At 39.5% G+C, this 23,120-nt stretch overlaps 1 long non-coding RNA gene across 1 annotated transcript; it reads left to right on the forward strand.

Moving 5' to 3' along the window:
• The first annotated feature begins 20,790 nt into the window (after positions 1–20,790).
• LOC125314312 lies at positions 20,791–21,559 on the forward strand. Its single transcript, XR_007197837.1, has 2 exons — positions 20,791–20,898; positions 20,981–21,559. It is a non-coding gene; the product is annotated as an uncharacterized LOC125314312 (long non-coding RNA).
• Positions 21,560–23,120: the final 1,561 nt, after the last annotated feature.

The raw sequence follows: 23,120 nt of genomic DNA on the forward strand, positions 1-23,120 counted from the left end.
TTTACTGCCATTGCTGCCAACATCTATTTCGTAGCCAACTTGACCGGGAAGTAGAGTAGGCCGAGGCGCCGGCGCGACATGTAGAGATGGGGCCGGCACCAAACCGATTGTTTTGGGTCGGTTTTAGCGTACTTCTCACCGGAGAATTTGGGTCGAATGTCTCAAAATTTAATGGTTTTTAGATTTTGGTGTAGTAATACTACTAGGTTAAGTTGTAAACATAAATTATTTTTGAACGATTTCTGTTCTTTTGCCGGAGCCTTGTCGGATCACGTTTTGTCGCAACATTAACATGCATCCTAGAAATGTATGTGTTCTAAGTATTGGACGAACATTGCTTTTGAAGACCGAAAAAGAAATGATAGTAGTGAAATTAGACATGCTAATTAAGATGGCTAGTAGTTTTTTTTTTTTTTCGAAACAAATTAATTTTCATTAAGTAACATAAATAATAAAATGCAACAATTAGTGTATAGATATAACAAATCCTAAATGGATTAAGATGGCTTGTAGTTAGTTTCTAACCAAATCGATTGTTTCGCAACCTTTTTGATGCGCGAATTGTGCTGGTGATTGTGTGGATTTTAGTCTTGTTAGTTTTTGATTGACAAAATCGGAACCCTAACTAGAGCTTATGTCTCTCACACCTACTAGATAGATTATACTTTGATGATTTGGGACAAAAATGCCCCAGTCAAGCCATAGAAAATTGCACGTAAAATGCACATGCAACTTTCCTTTTATTTTTTTAGGTTTGGTGGACCCATACGGAAATGAACTTCGCTTTACTAATAGGTTCTCTTGGTGCGGGAAGGTAAAAGGGAAAAGTTATCCTTTTTGCTGTTTGTCTCGGTAGCTAAGGATTTACCCATGGTCGTGTTGCAACATCTTAGATTCGATCGGAGGAGCAGTTTTTTCAAGATGCGACCTCTAGTTTGTTTTTGATTCGCCAGATAATGAGGAAACACCGACTTACCCATAATATAGTTGAGATTATTAGATTTTTATTGGCCAACATGTGTTATCGAACCGAATGAGAAACGCGCTTGTGGCAAGGCGAATAGGGGACATTCGGACTAAGGTGCATGTCCTTCCTTACCCGCGCCCGAACAAGGAGAAGTCCGTGGAGATATTTAACATCATAGCTGCGGTCTTGATCCTGCTTATTCTCTTAGGTGTTTGCTCTACTATTGCCAAGCATCTATTCCGCAACCAACCTAACCGGGTAGCGGAGTAGGTTGAGGCGGTGATGTTTTAGCTGGAGATGGGACCACTCCCAAATCGATTGTTTTGGGTCAGCTATGACTTACTTTCAAAAGTAGAATTTGGGTTGAATTTTGATTCTTCTGTCTTAGATGTACAAATTGCGCTGGTGATTGTATGGATTTCCGTTGTGCTAGTATTTGAATGACAAAATCGGAGCCCTAACTAGAGCTTGTGTCACACACACCTACTAGATAGATTATAATTTGATGATTTGGGACAAAAATGCGCTTAGTTAAGCCTTAGAAAATTGCACGTTAAATGCACGTGCAATTTTTCATTTAGTTTTTAGGTTTGGTGACTCACAAAGAAATGAAATTTGATTTACTAGCGGGTTCTCTCGGTGTGGGAAGTTAAAAGAGCAAAGTTTCCCTTTTTGCTATTTGTCTCGGTGGTTAAGGATTGACCCATGACCGTGTTGCAATGTCTTGAAAATTGATCGAAGGAGTAGTTCTTTTAAGATACGACCTCTTGTTTGTTTCTAATTCAACAAATAATGAGGAAACACTGATTTACCCATCATATAGTTGAGATTATTAGATTCTAATTAACCAACGTGTGTTATCGAACGAACTTAGAAACGCACTACCCGCAAGGCGAATGGGGGACATTCGGACCGAGGTGCATTTCCCTCCATACCCGCGCCCGGACAAGGAGAAATCCATGGTGATATTCGCCATCATAGCCGCGGTCCTTATCTTGCTGATCTTCCTAGGTATTTGCTGCCACTGCTACCGACATCTATTCCTTAGCCAACCTGACCGGGCAACGGAGTTGGCCTAGGTGCCGGTGCGGTATGTGGAGATGGGGCCAGCACCAAATTGATTATTTTGGGTTAGTTATAACTTATATCAGTAGAATTTGGATCGAATGTCTCTCATAATTTAATGGTATTTAGATTTTGGTATAGTCATTTTATTAGGTTAAGTTGTAAATATAAATTATTTTTGGACGATTTTTGTTCTTCCGCTTGAGCCTTGTCGGATCACGGATTGCCGCAACATTAACATGCACCCTAGAAATGTATGTGCACCGAGTATTGGACGAACATTGCTTTCGAAGATCGAAAAGGAAATGATGGCAGTGAAATTAGACATGCTAATTAAGATGGCTTGTAGTTTTGGTTTTTCGAAACGAATTAATTTTCATTTACTAGCATAAACAATAGAATGCAACAATTAGTGTATAGACATAGCAAATCCTAAATGGATTAAGATGGCTTGTAGTTAGCTTCTAACCAAATCGATTGTTTCGCAACCTTTTAGATGTGCGGATTGTGCTGGTAATTGTGTGGATTTTAGTTGTGTTGGTTTTTGATTGACAAAATTGGAGTCTAACTAGAGCTTTTGTCTCTCACACCTACTGGATAGATTATACTTTGATATTTGGGACAAAAATGCCCCTAGTCAAGTCATAGAAAATTGCACGTAAAATGCATGTGCAATTTTCCATTTTTTTTATAGGTTTGGTGGACCCACAAAGAAATGAACTTCGCTTTACTAGCGGGTTCTCTTGGTGTGAGAAGCTAAAAGAGAAAAGTTACCCTTTTTGTTGTTTATCTTAGTGGTTAAGTATTTACCCACGATCGTGTTTCAATGTCTTGGACTCGATCAAAGGAGCAGTTTTTTCAAGATGTGACCTCTAGTTTGCTTCTAATTCGCTAGATAATGAGGAAACACTAACTTACCTATCATATAGTTGATATTATGATACTCTTATTGATGAACATGTGTTATCAAACTGAACTAGAAACGCGCTTACGGCAAGGCGCATGGGAAACATTTAGATGGAGATGCATGTCCCTCCTTACCCGCACCCGGATAAGGAGAAGTCCGTGGTGATATTCGCTATCATAGCCTCGGTTGTGATCTTGCTGATCCTCCTAGGTGTTTGCTGCCACTGTTTCCAACATCTATTCCACAACCAAGCCGACCGGGTAGCAGAGTAGGCCGAGGCACGGGTGCGACATGTGGAGATGGGGCCAGCACCAAACCGATTGTTTTGGGTGAGCTATAACATACTTCCATCAGTATAATTTGGGTCGAATGTCCATTCTTCTATTTTAGATGAGCGGATTGCGTTGGTGATTGTATGGATTTCAGTTGTGTTGGTATTTGATTAACAAAATCGGAGCCCTAACTAGAGCTTGTGTCTCTCACACCTATTGGATAGATTATACTTTGATGATTTGGGACAAAAATGCCCCCAGTTAAGCCATAGAAAATTGCACGTAAAATGTACGTGCAATTTTCCCTTTATATTTTTAGGTTTGGTGGACCCACACAGAAATGAGCTTCGCTTTACTAGCGTGTTCTCTCGGTATAGGGAAGGTAAAAGAGCAAAGTTACTTTTTTTACTATTTGTCTCGGTGGTTAAGGATTTAGCCATGGTCGTGTTGCAACGTCTTAGAATCAATGAGAGAAGCAGTTCTTTCAAGATGCGACCGCTAGTTTGTTTCTGATTCGCTAGATAATGAGGAAACAATGACTTACCCATCCTATAGTTGATATTATTAGATTCTTATGGACCAACATGTGTTATCGACCCGAACTAGAAACGTGCTTGCAGCGACGGGGATGGGAGACATTCAGCGCGAGGTGCATGTCCCCCCTTTCTCGCGCCCGGACAAGGAGAAGTCCGTCGAGATATTTGCCAACATAGCCGCGGTCTTGATCCCGCTGATCCTCCTAGGTGTTTGTTGCTACTTTTCCCAGCATCTATTCCACAACTAACCTAAACCGGGCAGCATAGCCGGTTAAGGCGGCTGGGTAGTTTGAGATGGGGCCAACCCCAAATCGATTGTTTTGGGTTAGCTATAACTTACTTCCATTGGTAGAATTTGGGTCGAATGTCGATTCTTATGTTTTAGATGCGTGGATTGCATTGGTGATTGTGTGGATTTCAATTGTGCTGGTATTGAATTGACAAAATCGAACCCCTAATTAGAGCTTGTGTTTCTCACACCTACTGGATAGATTATAATTTGATGATTTGGGACAAAAATACCCCTAGTCAAGTCATAGAAAATTGCACATAAAATGCACGTGCAATTTTTCATTTAGTTTTTAGGTTTGGTGGACCCACAAAGAAATGAACTTCGCTTTATGAGCGGGTTCTCTCGGTGTGGAAAGTTAAAAGAGCAAAGTTACCTTTTTGGCTATTTGTTTCGGAGGTTTAGGATTGACCCATGATTGTGTTGCAACGTCTTGAAAATTGATAAGAGGAGCAATTCTTTCAAGATGCGATCATTAGTTTGTTTCTGATTCGACAAATAATGAGGAAACCCCGATTTACCCATCATATAGTTGAGATTATTAGTTTCTTATTAACCAACATGTGTTATCAAACCGATCTAGAAATGTGCTTTCGGCAAGGCGAATGTGGGACATTCAGATCGAGGTGCATGTCCCTCCTTACTCGCGCCCGGATAGGGAGAAGTCTGTGGTGATATTCGCCAACATAGCCTCGGTCGTGATCTTGCCGATCCTCCTAGGTATTTGCTACCACTGCTGCCAACATCTATTATGTAGCCAACCTAACCGGGCATTAGAGTAGGCTGAGGCGCCCGTGCAGCATGTGGAGATCGGGCCAGCACCAAACCGATTATTTTGGATCGGTTATAACTTACTTATATCGGTAGAATTTGGGTCGAATGTATCTCAAAATTTAATGGTTCTTAGATTTTGGTATATTAATACTGTTAGGTTAAGTTGTAAACATAAATTATTTTTGAATGATTTTCGTTCTTCCGCTCGAGCCTTGTAAGATCACGGATTGTCGCAACATTAACATGCATCCTAGAAATGTATGTGTGCTAAGTATTAGATGAACATTGCTTTCGAAGACTGAAAAAGGAATGATGGTAGTGAAATCAAACATGCTAATTAAGATGGCTTGTAGTTTTTTTTTTTTTCGAAACGAATTAATTTTCATTTAGTAGCATAAATAATAGAATGCAACAATTAGTGTATAGACATAACAAATCCCAAATGGATTAAGATGGCTTGTAGTTAGCTTCTAACAAAGTCGATTGTTTCGCAACCTTTCGGATGCACGGTTTGTGTGGATTTTAGTTGCGTTAGTATTTGATTGACAAAGCCGGAGCCCTAACTAGAGCTTGTGTCTCTCACAGCTACGGGATCGATTATACTTTGATGATTTGGGACAAAAATGCCCCTAGTCTAGTCATAAAAAATTGCACGTAAAATGTACGTGCAATTTTCCCTTTATTTTTTTGGGTTTGGTGGACCCACAAAGAAATGAACTTCGCTTTACTAGCGGGTTCTCTCGGTGTGGGAAGCTAAAAGAGAAAAGTTATTCTTTTTGTTGTTTATCTCGGTGGTTAAGGATTTACCCATAGTCGTGTTGCAACGTCTTAGAATCAATAAGATGAGCAGTTCTTTTAGGATGCAACCTCTAGTTTGTTTTTGATTCACTAGATAATAAGGAAACACTGATTTACCCATCATATAGTTGAGATTATTAGATTCTTATTGACCAATATGAGTTATCGAACCGAACCGGAAATGCGCTTTCAGCAAGGCGAATGGGGGACATTCAGACCGAGGTGCATGTCCCTCCTTACCCGCATCCGGACAAGGAGAAGTCCGTGGAGATATTTGCCATCATAGTTGTGGTCTTGATCCTGCTGATCCTCCTTGGTGTTTGCTGCTCTTGTTTCCAGCATCTATTCCGTAACCAACCTAATTGGGCAACGGAGCGGGCTGAGGTGGCGGTGTGGTAGTTGGAGATGGGGCCAGCCCCAAATTGATTGTTTTGGGTCAGCTATAACTTACTTTATAAGTAGAATTTGGGTTGAATGTTGATTCTTATGTTTTAGATACGCAGATTGATCTGGTGATTATGTGGATTTCAATTGTGTTGGTATTTGATTGACAAAATCGGACCCCTAACTAGAGCTTGTGTCTCTTACACCTCTTGGATAGATTATAATTTGATGATTTGGGACAAAAATGCCCCTAGTCGGGTCATAGAAATTTGCACGTACAATGCACGTGCAATTTTCCATTTAATTTTAGGTTTGGTGGACCCGGAAAGAAATGAACTTCGCTTTACTAGCGGGTTCTCTCGGTGTGGGAAGCTGAAAGGGTAAAGTTTTCCTTTTTACTATTTGTCTCGGTGGTTAAGGATTGACCCATGATCATGTTGCAATGTCTTGAAAGTTGATTAGAGGAGCAGTTCTTTTAAGATGCGACCTCTAGTTTGTTTCTGATTCGATAGATAATGAGGAAACACCGATTTACCCATCATATAGTTGGGATTATTAGATTCTAATTAACCAATGTGCGTTATCGAATTGAGCTAGAAATGCGCTTTCGGCAAGGCGAATGTGGGACATTCAGACTAAGGTGTATGTCCCTCCTTACCCCCGCCCGGACAAGGAGAAGTCCGTGGTGATATTCGCCATCATAGTCACGATCGTGATCTGCTGATCCTCATAGGTGTTTGCTGCCACTGCTGCCAACATCTATTCCGTAGCCAACCCGACCGAGCAGCAGAGTAGGCTAAGGCGCCCCTGTGTTATGTGGAGATGGGGCCAGCACCAAACTAATTGTATTGGGTCAATTATAAATCTATCGGTAGAATTTGGGTTGAATGGCTCTCATAATTTAATTGTATTTAGATTTTGGTATAGTAATACTATTATGTTAAGTTGTAAACACAAATTATTTTTGGACGATTTCTGTTCTTCCGCCCGAGCCTTGTCGGATCACGGATTGGCACAACATTAACATGCAATTTCGCCCATAAATTAATACCTAAAGTTTATGATCTTTTTAGTAAATGGTGGTTGTGTAAGAGTTTTTTTGATGTAAATAGCTTAATTGATATTGTAATTATTGATTGGTCTAATAAAATAAAGTGACAAGATTTCTTAATTAGTCCAATATGCTATTGGATAGTGTGGACCGAGTTAAATAATAAGAGGGTCTGGTTAAAACTCTATAAATAGAGCTCAAGTGCTTTTTCTAACCCTAATGCACAAATAGCCTTAGATAAAAAGTTGTCTCAGAGTGTGATATGTGAGGATCATTCTCATTGAAGCCAAGCTAGTGATTCAAGGGTTATAGTGGAGAAGCTTTTGAGTGTTGATTACCAATATACCGCATCAAGAACAATGGATCCCAAGCAAGGTGTGTAAATTTCTCTACTTCGATATTGTGATTCGTGTATCTAATTGTCGTAATCTTGAGGTGCTGCTTAAGGTAGTGATCACAACTTATATGTTGAACACTGGTTGTTTATGTATGATTGTTACTACAATCAACGATCTATCTATAGATTGTCTATAGTAGTTATGAACAACAAAGGTTAGTACATCCATATAAGCGACAAAGAAACTCATCCATAATAGTTTATGTACATATGGGTGCATCGGGACAAAATTCAAAATCAATCGAAGTACCTTCAAGGTGTTGATAGGCCGCCCCACTTGCTCCTACTCTTGTTCTTTTTTTCAACCCCATTGTCTCGAATACGTGTGTGATATGTTTTGCTAAAGGGCTGTTTAAATGAAGACTCGTATTTTTCGATGGAGAAAGAATGATCCGGAATAAAATGATATAGTCATGACGTTACTTAATTTGCAGTTATTACTATCCAATTTATTTACATTGTCGGAAAGAGCTCATTTTCTGTAAGGAAATAAAATCTCGCTATTTTATATATCAATAGGATACATCTATAATGAGTATTTGAAGTTCGATATAAAAATTTTTATATATGCTAAGATTCGATTTGGCATCTGGGTTATCCATCATGTATTGTTTAACTTGCACTACAAAAAAAAAAAAAAATAGATTTAGCCACGAAAATTAGCAACCAAAAAAATTTGTCACAAATTTGTGACGAATTTTGCGACGAAAATAGTGACAACAACATTTCATTGCTACTTTGTGACGAAATTTTTTTTCGTCACAAATTTAGTGTTGAAAACTCAATTTCATCACAAATTTAGCGAGGAAAACTAAATTTGTCGCAAATTTAGCGATGAAAACTCAATTCGCCGCACATTTAGCGACGAGAACTAAATTTCGTCGCAACTTACGCGCTGTTGCTTTGTGATGAAAACACGTTTTCGTTGCAAAATGCGTGACAAATATTATTTTCGTCGCAAATTGTGTGACGAATAATCTTTTCGTTGCAAACTATGCGACGAAAATTGAATTTCGTTGCAACATGCGCTCGGTTATTTTGCGACGAAATTTAGTTTTCGTCACAAAATTTCCCACGAATTATTGTCCGTCGCAAATGTAGCGACAAAAATGGAATTTCATCGCAAATTTTGCGACAAAAACTAAATTTCGTCACAATTGGGGTCAATTGTTTTGCGACGAAAACATGTTTTGGTTGCTAAAAATCATCTCTAAACTCCATTGACACTTTTTGGTCGCAAATTTCAATATTCGTGGCTAAATTCATGGCTGATTAAAGTTTCCTCCTTTGAAATCCCGTGACCTTCTCTCTCACCGGACTCTCTCTCTCTCTCTCTCTCTCTCTCTCTCTCTCTCTCTCTCTCTCCAGTCCACACTCTTGTTGTTTGACCGCTCTCTCCTCTCTTCCTTTTGCCTTCTGTCTTCTCACTTCTCCATTTTTATTTGTGTCTTATGGTAATCATAAAATAAATTATTGTTTATTTCATCATTTTCTTCTATCAAATGCTACAAGCTTCATGAATCTTAACTAATTTTTGTTTGTCTTTTTTATATACGTGTCCTGTTTGAAGAACTTGCAATCCCAGCGAATGTTGCCACTTTCTCCTACAAAATATTCAATCGGATACTTGGGTAAGCCTTATTGACATTGTAACTTTTTTTTTTTTAAATTGTGAAGTAAAGTTGAGCTCATAAGTTAAGGTGTCTATGTAGTAATGCAAGATTAGTGATAATATTTGTGACATTTTTTCGAAAAAACGTTCATATAGGGTCGCAGACCTGCGGTGAATTTCGTCTTTTGTATGTCCTGGATGAAAAATTGTCCCCGAATTTGCAACGAAAAGGGCACGTTTGTCGCAAAATTTGCGACGAAAACTGAATTTTGTCACAAACTACGCTTTGTTGTTTTGTGACGAAAATAGATTTTCGTCGCAAATTTTGCAATGAAATAGTGCTCGTAGCAAATTTGCGACAAAAATTGTACGTCGTCGCAAAATTTGCGACGAAAAATGTATTTCGTTGCAACATTTTCCGACAAAAATAAAATTCACTGCAAATTTCGCGACAAGCACCATTTGTCATCGCAAACTACGCTCGGTTTGTTTTGCGACGAAAATTGAGTTTCGTCACAAAATTTGCGATGAAAGTTGAATGTCGTTGCAACATAGCGAGGAACACATTTTTTCGTCGCTAATTGGCTATGAATCGCTTGTTTCGTCGCTAATTAGCAACAAATAATCTTCATCACAAAATTAACAATGGCTTTAGAGTGTCGTCGCTAAATTCGCATCTTATGGTAATCGTAGAATAAATTATTATTTATTTCATCACTTTCTTTTATCAATTGTCATAAGCTTCATGAATCTTAAGTAATTTATTTTTTAAGATACATGTCCATTTGAAGGTCTTGCAATCCAAGTGGACCTTGCAATTCTCATCAAATTGATAGCTTATATTATAAATATTTCAGTCACTTCTTGAAATGGTATTTTTTTTTCACTTTTTTCAATTCGAAAGTAATTGTTTCGTGGCTGAGTGTATTTTAATTTTTACAATTTGACGATTTTAATTAAGAATATTAAATAGTAGATATGGTATTTTAATATTTTAAGAGATTTTTTAATTTTTATACGGACACAATGCAAAGAGAGAGGGCTCGGATGTATAATAAGAACTTACCTAGACTTTGAGGATTGGGCGATGAGTTTTATACTGGGTTGGAACAGTTTTTGGACTTTACTAGTTGTAAATTTGAGTTGATGGATGGAAATAAGTTAAGGTATCCGTGTAAAAGGTGCAGTAATAATAAATTTCATGCGTGTGACAAAGATAGAGAACATCTTTGTAGATTTGGATTCACTCCAAACTATTAGTTTGGACTTGCCATGGTGAACAATTTATATCTAATGAAGGATATGGAACAAGTGACCAATTTTCAGTTAGGGAGGAATGCAGCTATTATAATCAATTGAACTCATATCGGAGGATGGTGATTGATATAGCTGGTTCGAATTTCGTTTCAGAATCGAACCATGCGAGTACTAGTTTTGCCCCTACATTTGAACAAGTGGGTAATAGCTATACATCACAAATGGAAGAGGCATGAGTAGCCGGTTTTGATGAGAATGTACACAATGAAACTTTTACATCTAATCGGTTTTGGAAAGTGTTGAAAGCAGTAGGTGAACCTTTATGGGCAGGTTGTGACAACCACACTAGGTTATCGGTGATAGCAAATCTGTAAAACATCAAGGCAGAGCATAATGTGTCCGAGAATTGCTTCAAGTCTTTTGTTGACGTAATGTGGGAAGCAATGTCTCACGATAATATCATGCTAGGTGATTTTTACGACATGAAGAAGCTAATGGATGATTTAGGTCTTCCAGTGGTAATGATTGATGTATGTAGTGCGGATTGTATGTTATATTTAGGGGATGATTAAAATGCTGAATCTTACAAATTTCGTGGCCAACCGAGGTATAAGATTAGCGGGAGCCGGGGTCGTTATCAGAAGCGTATACCATGTAAGCAACTGTTTTATTTGTCTTTAATCTCCATATTACAAAGGCTTTATGCGTCTAAAGCCACTCTCGAACACATGAATTGGCATGTAAATCATGAAACCGAGGAGGGTTTGATGTGTCATCCTTCAGATGCGGGGCATAGAAACATTTTGATAGAACACACCTTGAGTTTGCGATGGAGCCTCGAAACATCAGGTTAGGTCTTTGTGCTGATGGATTTGCCCTATTTGAGAAATCGGGAAAAAGTTATTTATGTTGGCCGGTTATCCTAACTCCGTACAATCTGTCACCTGGTATGTGCATGAAGACACCTTATATGTTTTTGATGTTGATCGTGTCTGACCCGCAAAATTTGAAAAAATTGATAGATGTTTATATGCAACCATTGATTGTAGAGTTGCGGCATATGTGGGATGAAGGTGTTCTTACGTATGATAGTTCTACTGATCAAACATTTGTAATGAATGCTGCACTTCTTTGGACGGGGAAAAGTATACTATAAGTGCCATAACTTTTGTACGGCGTTCACTTGAGTGCCATAACTTTCAAAACGTTCATTTAAGTGCCATAACTTTCAAAAATTGTTCACTTGAGTACTACGTCGGAGCAAAATCGTTCACTTGAGTGCTATAATAATTTTTCCGACATGCCACGTCGGCTTTGTGGGGTGCGACAGTAACTTTTCGCGCGTGCCACGTTAGCTTTCCGGCATGCTACAATAACTTTTCGCGTGTGCCACGTCAGTTTTTTTAGTTGTCATGTCAACATGACACTCAAGTGAACAATTTTTGAAAGTTATGGCACTTGAGTGAACGTTTTAAAAGTTATGGCACTCAAGTGAACACCGTACAAAAGTTATGACACTTCTAGTGTACTTTTTCCTCTTTGGACGATAAATGACTTTTCAGCTTATATGTTATCTAGATGGAGTACAGATGGGATCTTAAGATGTCCGATATGTATGGAGAGATCAAAGTCATTCGGATTAAAACACGGTAAGAAGGCCAGCTATTTTAATTATCATAGATAATTTTTACCGATAAATAATACATTTCGAAGGAATAAAAAAGAGTTAATAAAAAATAGGATTGAAAGAACACCCCCACCATTGAGGTTGATTGGTGATCAAATTTGGGAGCGGGTGCATGACTTTCCGACTATTGTTGAACACCCCTTGGCACGACTATTGCGTATGGAAGCGCACATAAGTGGACTAAGCGCAGTATATTTTGGGATTTACCATATTGTAATACCCATCTTATTCGTTATAATCTTGACGTCATGCACATAGAAAATAATATTTTCGATAATGTCATCAATAGTCTGATGGATGTCATTGGAAAAATGAAAGACACTTGAATGCAAGAAAAGATATGAGAGTTCTTTGTGATCGGCCATCACTAGATGTGGATGCAAGCAGTAGGGAACCAAACCAAAAGCAATTTATACATTGGACGGAAGCGAGAGACGGGTTGTTTGTCGAGTAGTTGAAATCGCACGATTTCTTGATGGATACGCTTCGAACATCGAGAGATGTGTTGATTTGAATGAATGCAAGTTTATAGGTCTGAAGAGCCATGATTGCCACATATTTATGGAAAGACTAATTCCAATAGCTTTCAAGAAACTTCTACCGAGCTTTGTATGGGGCGCCATCATAGAGTTAAGTAATTTTTTTCATGATATTTGCTCAACGGTGTTAAAAGCATTACACATGAAGAAGCTGGAGGAAGATATTCCAATCATTCTTTGCAACTTAGAAAGGATATTCCCTCCATCCTTCTTTGATTCAATGGAGCATCTCTTAGTTCACTTGCCTTTTGAGGCCAAAGTTGCGAGTCCCATCTAATTTCGTTGGATGTATCCATTTGAGAGGTAAAATATATTTTTTAATAAATTTGAAATTACTTTATTACTTATTATGTTCTGATGAACTTTTCCTTATTGCAACCAAGTTCTTATATCATTTAAAGCGAAAAGCGAAAAATAAGGCATGTGTTGAAGCTTCAATTTGTAATGCATATATTATGGAAGAAGTGACAACATTTGCATCATACTATTTTGAGTTGCATGTGCGGTGCAAGAGGCGGAGAGCATGAAGAAATGATGAGGGGCCCATTGATCCCAATTACAAATCATTCTCTATTTTCAATTATCTTGGTCAAGCAAGCGGCACATGTAAGTCTCGTTGCTTAACGGACGAAGAATGACAGATGTCACGACCTCGCCTTCGGCCTCTCACGAGGGATCCGGCGGGTTTAGAGGTATTGCCATAGATCAATAGCGTGGACTCTCCTAAGTCCTACCTCGCGTGACGTTGGATTTCTTTTTCTCGATTAGCAAATTAAAATGCTATTAGGAGTTGCCACTAGCCTATTGGGGTCGGCTAGAAACCAATTGAGACACGGGAGGGTTATCTCGATTTCTACGCAACCGGAGCTTCTAAGTTCGGGGACATGTTTATGCTAACTAGAAAATTAGCGCCCTTTCGGTACCTAACCAGTTGATATTCCCTAAGGTGACCACACATTATGCATATCATTTTAAACTCATCGGGTATCTAACTAGTACTAAATGATCATGCATAATGTTTTTCTGTCATTTCGTGCAATTACTTATTTATCCTTAACCTAACAGATAGGAAAAACGATTAACAGGCAATTTTTCAAAAGACAGTGTATGTAAACACTCAATCGGATAAATATGTTCAATAAAGATCGGGGTAAGCACATGCGGACCAAACCTATGATGGCGATATTTAAACAAACAATTTCGACTCGAAGGTTGAATTACAACGATATCGGATCGGATTGGACATCGATCTTCAATTAACGCCAATTTAAGGCTTAAAATTCACATTAGGGGTAAAAAGGTCATGAAAACCATTTTTTTAAATTTTCTAAAAATTTTTTGATTTTTTTGAATTTTTTATTATTTTTTGAATTTTTTATTATTTATTATTTTATTCATTATTTAATATTTTTTTAATTAACGGGGACCGGGTCCGGGTCGGGTTCTCGGACTCGGACTTGGATCAAGCCGTTGGGCCCGATCGAGTCCGGGATAGAGAATCGGACCCGGGCCCGGTGTGCACAAAAGGAGGCGAGCCCACTTCTTGCAATAAAAAGCCCGGGTCCAGCAGCTTTTGTTCTCTCTAGACCAGCCCATTCGAGCAGTCCACAAGCCCCAAGCCCAGCTCCTTTCTTAAACAAAATAGCCAGGCCCAAATGCATGCCTTTTTTCCTTCCTCAGCGACCCATTCGCTCGACCCACTCTCCTTCATTTCACCGGAATAAACCATCCGACTAGCCCAAAAGACTCTCTTTAGTCTTAATTTGGGCCCAACCTTAGCCAAGTAAACCGAACAGGCCACAAATAATAAATTGACTAAGACCAGCCCAAAACCAAGATCTTCTTCCCTGTTCGCCATTTTCTTCATGCGACATCTTCTTCCTCTCTGCAACAGGGACGGCAACGCTACATCACTAAGCGCAACAAACTTCGCCCGCCTTGTTCTTGCACCGCCGAGACTCGTTCACCGCATCATGCCGGGGCACATTATTGTGACTCGCTCGCTTGGACTCGCCTGCCAAACATGTCGCGGAACAACGACACCGAGATCCACCTTCAACGCTTTTGGTTTGGGTCTACTCACGTGTGACCACCGGTTCGCGTCGCTTCAATGTTCGGACCTACTCGCGCATTCAAAGTGAAGGCTGTACCTGGGCTGATCTCAAGGAACCGTCCCCATGGGCTCCTATTCGGACACAACTTCAAATGCCCTCATCGACCGCATTCGGCTGCGCCAATCTTTGTTCAAACCGAGTTGATCTCGGCCCTCCTTTATATAGATCTTGGACCCTCTACCTCCCACATGGCGAGCCGGGGCCCTATTAGGCCTTCCTAGACGGCCGATCGTCCCAAACAACGGTCCACAGAACACGACAAAGCGGGTGCAGCAGACTAACAATGATATAGGGACTAGCAAGCGTGCATCAAGTACTATTCTGCATGAAAGTCTATGGCGAAAGCGAGGGTATTTCGTTGAGGACATGGGCTGGTCGCGAATGGAAAATGCGAGCAAGGCAAGACCGAAACAACCATTCAACTTTAGACAACAAACAGTAAGCAACGATGGAGGTGAACTAACTCGTTACCTAAGTTGAAACTCGCCGGACCAAATAATAAATGGTTTTGGTCCGGCGAGCTCCTTCTGTTGGGGCGGGGTAGTCCACAAAGTAGGGGAGACCAACTTGCTAGAGCTTCAGCCGGTGGCGGGCAACGACTTGTAGGGGGCCGTGGGCGATGATGGTCTTTCCCGGTCAAGGCAAGACCGGCACTTGCCTCCCCACACTTCAACTTCCTCGACCTTTCCGTTTCCTCACTTTTTTAGGAGTCGAACCAACCCCCTTTTCTTCTCTCCTCGACCGAACCCACAACATGCCCTCTTCTCCTTCTTTTATGCACGTTGCCTCCTTCCCCAAGCTTACATATGTGGACGAGAGTAAACTTCGGCTGATGTGGACGTGGGTTGGTGAAAGACCATGTGAAGTATACGGTGGAAATGAAAGTAACGTGTGTGCGGGTGAGTGGGGAGATATTTACGTATGGGAAATGGCTGAAGGAAAGAAGAATAAAAGAGAGAGATGGGTTGTGGGGGGGGAAACAAAACAAAGATGGGCTGAAGAGAAATAAGAAAGGAAGATGGGCTGAGAAATAAAAGGAAAAGGTGGGTTGAGGAGAAAATGGGCTGAGGAAGAGAATTGCCCAACTAGGTTACGCGTGGGTGTGCTACGCGTGAGAACAAAATAAAGAGCCATGGGCTCGAGTTTCGCCCGAGCGGGCCCGAATCGAACCGGCCCGATTTGATTTTTTCTTTTTTCTTTTTCTTCCTTTTTTTTATTTTCTCATTTCTTTTTTTTTTAAATTCGTTATATATGTATATATTTATTATTATTTTTTTATTTTTTCTATTTTGCAATAAGACAAAAATAAATTAGACGTATTCTTATTTAACGAATAATAATAATAATAATAATAATAATAATAATAATAATAATAATAATAATAATATGGGATCGCCAAAATTAGGTGTTAACAACGGACGACCCACACATATATTTTTTTGAACCGTCCGGAAGTGAAGCCATATTTTGAGTAAGTGTACTTTTGAAAATATATTTATTGTGTATCAAACATTTGCTAATATATAAATGGTATTTCTTAATAGGATTTTTTGAACTTCAATGTATGGACTACCACCAAATGAGTTTGACTGTTTATGCGATAAACAATTTGTAGCATGGTTCAAAATATATGTAAGTTGCCCATGGATGAAAAGCAAGTTATTACTATTTTATAAATCAGTAATTAAAATTAATATTTTATAAATACGTAATTATAAAAATATTATTGACTTTGCGTGTGTGACTTCGGGTTCACAGTACACATGATCAAGTCGAAGAGCAAGGATTGCTATATCATCTATCATGGGGTCAAAAAAGAATGGTACGAACTTGGCCAGCATATTTCATAAATGGGTACAATTTTCACACTCGAGAATACGGAATGGGAAAAGCCACAATGAATAGTGGTATGTGTTTGGTTATCTAATAGCGGTAGTACAAAAGATGATTTTTATGGCTTGTTGGATGAAATTATATAGATAGAGTACCTTGGACCATTAATGTGGGTTGTGTTATTTAAATGCATGTGGTTCGACCCCGTCAAAGGACTGAAGGTGTATACGAAGTTTAATTTGGTTGAAGTAAATAACAAGAAAAAGTATATGAAATATGAACCATTTGTCTTGGCACAACAAACAATTCAAGTATATTATATATCGTATCCTAGTTTAAAACGCGGCAAAACCGATTGATGGGTTGTATATTAAACCAAAGCACGAGCAAAAATCGAGGAACACTGGAAGAATACATCGTATCAATAAGAGGAAGTTTGTAACACGGTTGAAATTGAAGAATATAACATTCCGACTTTACGAGATCCATGCGGAGCACCGATAGATGTGGATCCAAATGAAATTCGCGAATCAAATGTAGAAGGCATTAAAGAATCTGATTTCGAGATAGAGGCTGAATATGATACTCTTGAAGAAGATGAAGATGAAGATGAAGATGAAGATGAATATTATGATTTTTGACATTTTCACCGATAGAACATTCGTTGCTAAATTCGATGATTTTGCATTGGATAGGACATTCGTCGCACATTTGCGATGACTTTATGTTCTTGTTGTTATTATTATAAATTATTATAGTTATTGTTAAATATGTCTTGAATTTTATGTACTCGGTCCAGTTCATCACCTGACTCGACATATTTTTGTGCGGCCCAAAAATGGAGAAAAAATTGAGATTTAGTTCATGACGCGGAGGGTTAGGCCGATAGGCCCAAAAGTGGAGAATTTTTTTTTTTTTTGGCTCTATTTATGCTATCGCTAAGGTTTTTTCGTTTATATTGAGGATTTTCTTTACGTAAGAAACCCGTGAGCCGTGTGCTTTTGTTCAGTCGATAATACCGACTTCTATAATCTGTACTCTCTTTGATTATAGTGGAATTTTGTTTTGCCTCGCTCGTGGATGTAGAACACCTTCATCGAACCACATAAATTCTTGTCTTCTGTGTTTGCTTTTCCCATTTGTTACAATAGTTATGATGGTTTTGAGACGAAATATAATTCATCGCTACAATTTTTGTGACGAACACTTATGGGTTGTTAAATTTGCTTATCGTAAATTTAGCAATGAAAATGTCTCGTTGCTCGGCGCAAAAGTAGAAAAAAATTTGCGACAACCACTAAATTTCATCGCAAAAAATTGCAACGAAATGTCCTTAGCAAAATTTTCGGTGAGAATCGCACTTCATCACAAAAATTTGCGATGAAATGCTATTCGTAGCAAATTTTGCAAGGAGAACTGAACTTCGTCGCAAAAACTTTGGGACGAAATGCTGTTCGTCGCAAATTTTGCGAGGAGATCTGAATTTCGTGGAAAAAAATTTGCGACGAAACTCCCTACGTTGCAAATTTTGCGATGATAATTGAATTTTGTTGCAAAAAAATGGCGACGAAACGGATTATTTATCGCAGTATATTTGTGACAAAATGATGTTTGTCGCAGTAAATTTGCGACGAACATCATTTTCGTGGTAACATTGCCAACGAAAATTTTTTTCGTTGCAAGATAGTGAATTTCGTTGTGACTTCTTCTTTTGTGAAGAAAATAGTTTTTAGTCGCAAATTGTTAGCTACAAAAAGCTATTTTTGTAGCAAAAAAAGAGGGCTTAATTCCCAATTAGGTCACTTGATTCTCTTTCTCGCCCCTCTCGGTTTCTCTCTCTCACCTCTTTCACTGTCCTTCTCTCGACGTCGAAGATCCCATCTCGCCGAACCTCGAGACCCACCGAAGCAGCATTCTCGCGCCCCTCCGACGTCCCTCCCGGCTTCTCTCTTTCTCTCTCTCGCGTCTCTCGCTGTCTCTCACCCGAAGTCAAAGATCCCATCTCGCCGGATGTCGAGACCCACCGAAGTAGCATCCATACCCTCTCGACCTAGAGCACTCAGCCGCCGGCATCCGGATACCTCTCGGCCTCGAGCACTTTGCCGTGCATCGCCTCACCTGCTCGCCGCTCCGTCTCGTACCTTCGCTAGCCTCTGACTCTAGCCCCGGCTGAGAACTAGGTACTTTTCGTTTCTCAATGTCGTGTTTCTTCATAGATGAAATGGTTTCTTTATTTCTAGATTAACCATAGAACTGCTTCAATTAGTTCCCTTGAAGGTGCGCCTTTTCCCGACTTAAAAAAAAAATTTGTCTGATGTACGTGAACTCATGTTTCAAAAACATAACTGCCGCATATGCAAATTCCGGGAGTTCATAACATGCTTCCTACATTTTATTGGTCGAATGTCTAATGCAGCAAGCAACACTTGTTCTGAACGTCTCTCATCGCTTTTGATACGTTCTTTCCTTAGAAAAGGAGGAATAGAACTAACAAATTGTGAGGAAAATTCCATCCAATGTTCTAGCCACATTGAGTACAAATTTCTTCATGGATGACTTTGCTGGTACCAAATTTTTCTTCATGGACGACTTTGATGGTACCAAATTTCAGCAAAGCTGGCATTGGTGATACGACTAGCGCCGCATTAGCCTGAATAAAAAATTCAAAATATCATCTTTGGGCTTGGTGCCCGATGCTTGTAGCCATCTTGGACTAGTAGATCAAGGCACTGGATACGTTTGCGGTTGTCCTTATTCTTGATACTTAGTTTTCCACATCAAACATTGATAATGCATAGATTAATCGATTTAATATGAGTTTAGCTCAAGCTTGGACTTGGGTAATCAAGTTTATTCTTGATACACTCTCCTTATTAAAAGAGTGTATTCTCTATGAAAGGTTTGAATGGAGAAGACATCTAGTTAAATTATTGACGTACGAATATGATTGAATGAATGTCGTGAACATTTCCATACCCAATGTGTGGGGAAAAGTACACTAGAAGTGCCATAACTTTTGTACGGCGTTCACTTGAGTGCCATAACTTTCAAAACGTTCACTTAAGTGCCATAACTTTTAAAAATCGTTCACTTGAGTGCCATGTTGACGTGGCAGCCGGAAAAGCCGATGTGGCGGCCGAAAAAGTTACTGTAGACGCTGGAAAAGTTATTGTAGTACGCCGAAAAATTTCTTGTAGAAGCCGGAAAGATGACGTGGCACGCCGGAAAGCTGATGTGGCACCCGGAAAAGTTACTCGTAGCACTCAAGTGAACGATTTTTGAAAGTTATGGCACTTAAGTGAACGTTTTGAAAGTTATGGCACTCAAGTGAACGCCGTACACACGTTATGGCACTTCTAGTGTACTTTTCCCCCAATGTGTGTATTTACCTTCCAGAAGCATTTGCAGACATGCATGAAATAATACATATGTATCTTTTGCGTGAGTCACTATGAGAATTGTATTGGATCACATACTATCGAAGCTTATAATTTTTGTTACTTTTGCGGTATCGCTTGTAACTAGGAATTTTTGCAACTAGGAATTTGCCTCCGACCCCAGCCCCGGTCAAGAACCTAGCCTCGCCCTCTGTCCATACGTGAAGATGCATTTTGCTTTAGCTTTTAAGATTTGTCATTTATTTTATCAGGAAATCGCCTCTTGAAGAGGTTCGAAAATTGAAACCGACAAAAGATAGGCAAGTATATAGTGTCATGTAATATGCTCCTCTTTATTTTTTGTGGAATCTAATGACTACAAGATTTCAATAGGTTCCTTCGGTGCCAGAGATTGGTATTTATCGGAGGTGATAGCAAGTTCCTTACGCTTCTCACTTGCTCTCCGAAACAAAATGGTAAGCTTCATGATGTATGTCATTATGTGTCCATAATACATGTTCTTATTTTTGCTTATGTTTGTCTAACCTTTTTAATTGTCAGTATAAGTGTGGAGGTCACATCCGTGGTACATCTTCACAAGGAAGACCAGGCCCTTACCATTCACCTTTTCCTTCCCCTGGCTCGTCCCCGGCCCTTTCCTCTCACTCTCAACCACCACATACCGAAAGACCCATCCGACCTGAATGTACTTCGGTTCCACGTGCTTCTATTCCCCCTTCTTCGGTGGAACACTCGCATGATAAGGGAAGCACACCCGAAGAAGATAGTCGGACAGTAATAAGGCCATTTGGAGATTCGTAAGTACTTTTTTTTAACATAAATCCAATATTTACGGTCATCCCTTTGCTTGGTTTTAGATATGGATGTGAATTGCATTGTCCTTGTTTATAGATTCGACGACGCTCTACGGGTGGTGCAGATACTTAATAAAATTGTGAATAACTATTGGAGGGGGTTGTGGATTAGTTATAGTGCCGCTCCAAGACAAGTGAAGGATTTGTGGTGGAACGAGTTCAAGGTAAGTTTTGTTCTTTTGTTTTCTCACAAACTAAGTTCGGCGTAAATGAAATCAATTGTTTTTCCATTGATTATAGGGAAAGTTCAAATGGGAGGAATCGGAAGAGGAGGAAATTAGAAGAATTTTTAAGAAAAAAGCTAGTGATCATGTTCGCAATGTGATGAATAGAGCAAAGACATAAAATGTCAAGCCGGATTTTATCATCGGTGACGATTGGGAGGAAATAAAGACAAGTTGGGAAATTGAAAAAAATAAGGGAAGAAGTGAACAGAATAAGAAGAATCGAACTTCTTGTTCTACTGAAGGGTCTACGACGTATACTGGGGGCTCCATTAACGTTGCGGAGCATAGAAAAAGGATGGTAAGTTCTGATAAATATGTGGTAAGTTAATTTAATTTGATTGCTCATTTGTATTTCAATTTTGTAGGCACATGAATTAGGAATGGAGCCGACGTATTTCGCTACATTTGAACGAACATTTCAAAAAAAAAAAAAAAAGATAAGACATGGACTAACAACCGAGTGAAATGTATTAAGGTATGTAAGGTTATATACTTTTGACTTTATGGAAACACGGTTTGAAAACCATGAATGCATTCAATGTTTATGGTAGTTAGATATATGTAGTTATTTTATTTTCATATCTATTTTGTTGATGTAGGAAAAATATGATAAGCCGTTAATGAGTACGGCTAGTGGCGGTGAAAGTGGGAGTGCGGATGAACTTTCAGGCACTGACGAATAGGCATTGTGAATGGAGGCAATGGGTGGGAAAATATATGGCTTGGGATCCATATCAAGGGTGTGCACAAGAAAGGTGGCTAGAAGTTCGTCCTCCAGTGTGGTCGCTTCAAAGAGGATACGTATAGAGGAGGAAATGACCCAACCGAGACATTTGCTTGAAGATAAGAACGAAGAGATTAAATTCGTCAAAAACCAGCTTACACGTAAAGATGAGCAAATCAAACAGATGGATGAGCGACATAAATCCTTTGAGTGTCAAACGCAGTCTCGGATGCAAAGGGTCATGTAACACGCCGTAAGTACTATCCCAGGATACTCTTCATGTACGGCGAATGAAATGAAACTTGCAAGCGAAAAGCGAAAGAAAATAAACCAAACTCCAGTCCATCGTCACAATACATCCACTTAATGAGATGCGGGGAAACTAAAAAAATTTATCCATAAAAAAAAATAACTAAATAAATACAGGTCCGTACAAACGATATCGAAAAAAACTAACAACATACACAACTAAGGTCAAGGAGACAAGACGGCAAACCAAAAATGAAACCACCAAGCCCTAACCTAACACCGTCTCCAACAAAAAGTAGCATCAAAGTCAACCAATAACGGAGAGTCTAGAAAGTACTAGTGTCCTCGGCTTGACTCGCGTCCTTGTCGGGATCATACTCAGAGAAAGACTCCAACTGCACTTCGATTGAATCCTCGTCCATCTCGTCATCCTCCGAATCCGAAATCTCTATTATCTCTATATTCTTCTCTCCCACTGGTTCTTTTTCGGGTATATTCCTTGAACCTACAGTGGACACTTCAACTTCTATCTCATCCCTGGTAGGGTGGCACCAAGAGGGTACAACCCCTTCTGGCACATCTTGGGGCCTTAACTGTTCGGATACGACCCCGTTTACTCTACGGAACCATGCCTCGAACCTATAAGGCTTATAGGATGCTTCAGGCTCATCTACCCAAGCCACGGTCGTCCTTCTAATATATACTACATCTCCACCTTTAGGAAACTCCTCGATATACCTAGTCATTTCTTGGGGTTCACCCAATCGGACATGCAACATCTTCAATTTCTAGGATCTGAAAAAGAAAGGTCCCACGACGGGGTGAGATTTACATCTCAGTAAGGCAAGTCCTATTCCTAGGTTAGACCGACAGTTCATTCAGGTAAAAGCAACATAAGCTCAATGTGCACGATAACGTGATGCATACAACAACTATACAAAGTACATGTATAACGATAAGTATCAATTACTCAATCATGGCAATATATCTCATCACTTTACTTAAGACAGGTGCACATAACGAAATTAAGCCACTCCTTCATTTCTTTCCACCTTCATTCGATTTAAGCCCGCGTGTGAAACGCTCCAGGCTAGGTCCGCGTACTTACTCATCGGACCGTCTCATCGATAAAACCTCCGTAAAACGCCTCAGGTTTTCAAAATCATCTCGGGCCTGTGTCGATACG

This window comes from Rhodamnia argentea, chromosome 3 (genome assembly GCF_020921035.1).
Source record: "Rhodamnia argentea isolate NSW1041297 chromosome 3, ASM2092103v1, whole genome shotgun sequence".
Classification (NCBI taxonomy): Eukaryota; Viridiplantae; Streptophyta; class Magnoliopsida; order Myrtales; family Myrtaceae; genus Rhodamnia; species Rhodamnia argentea.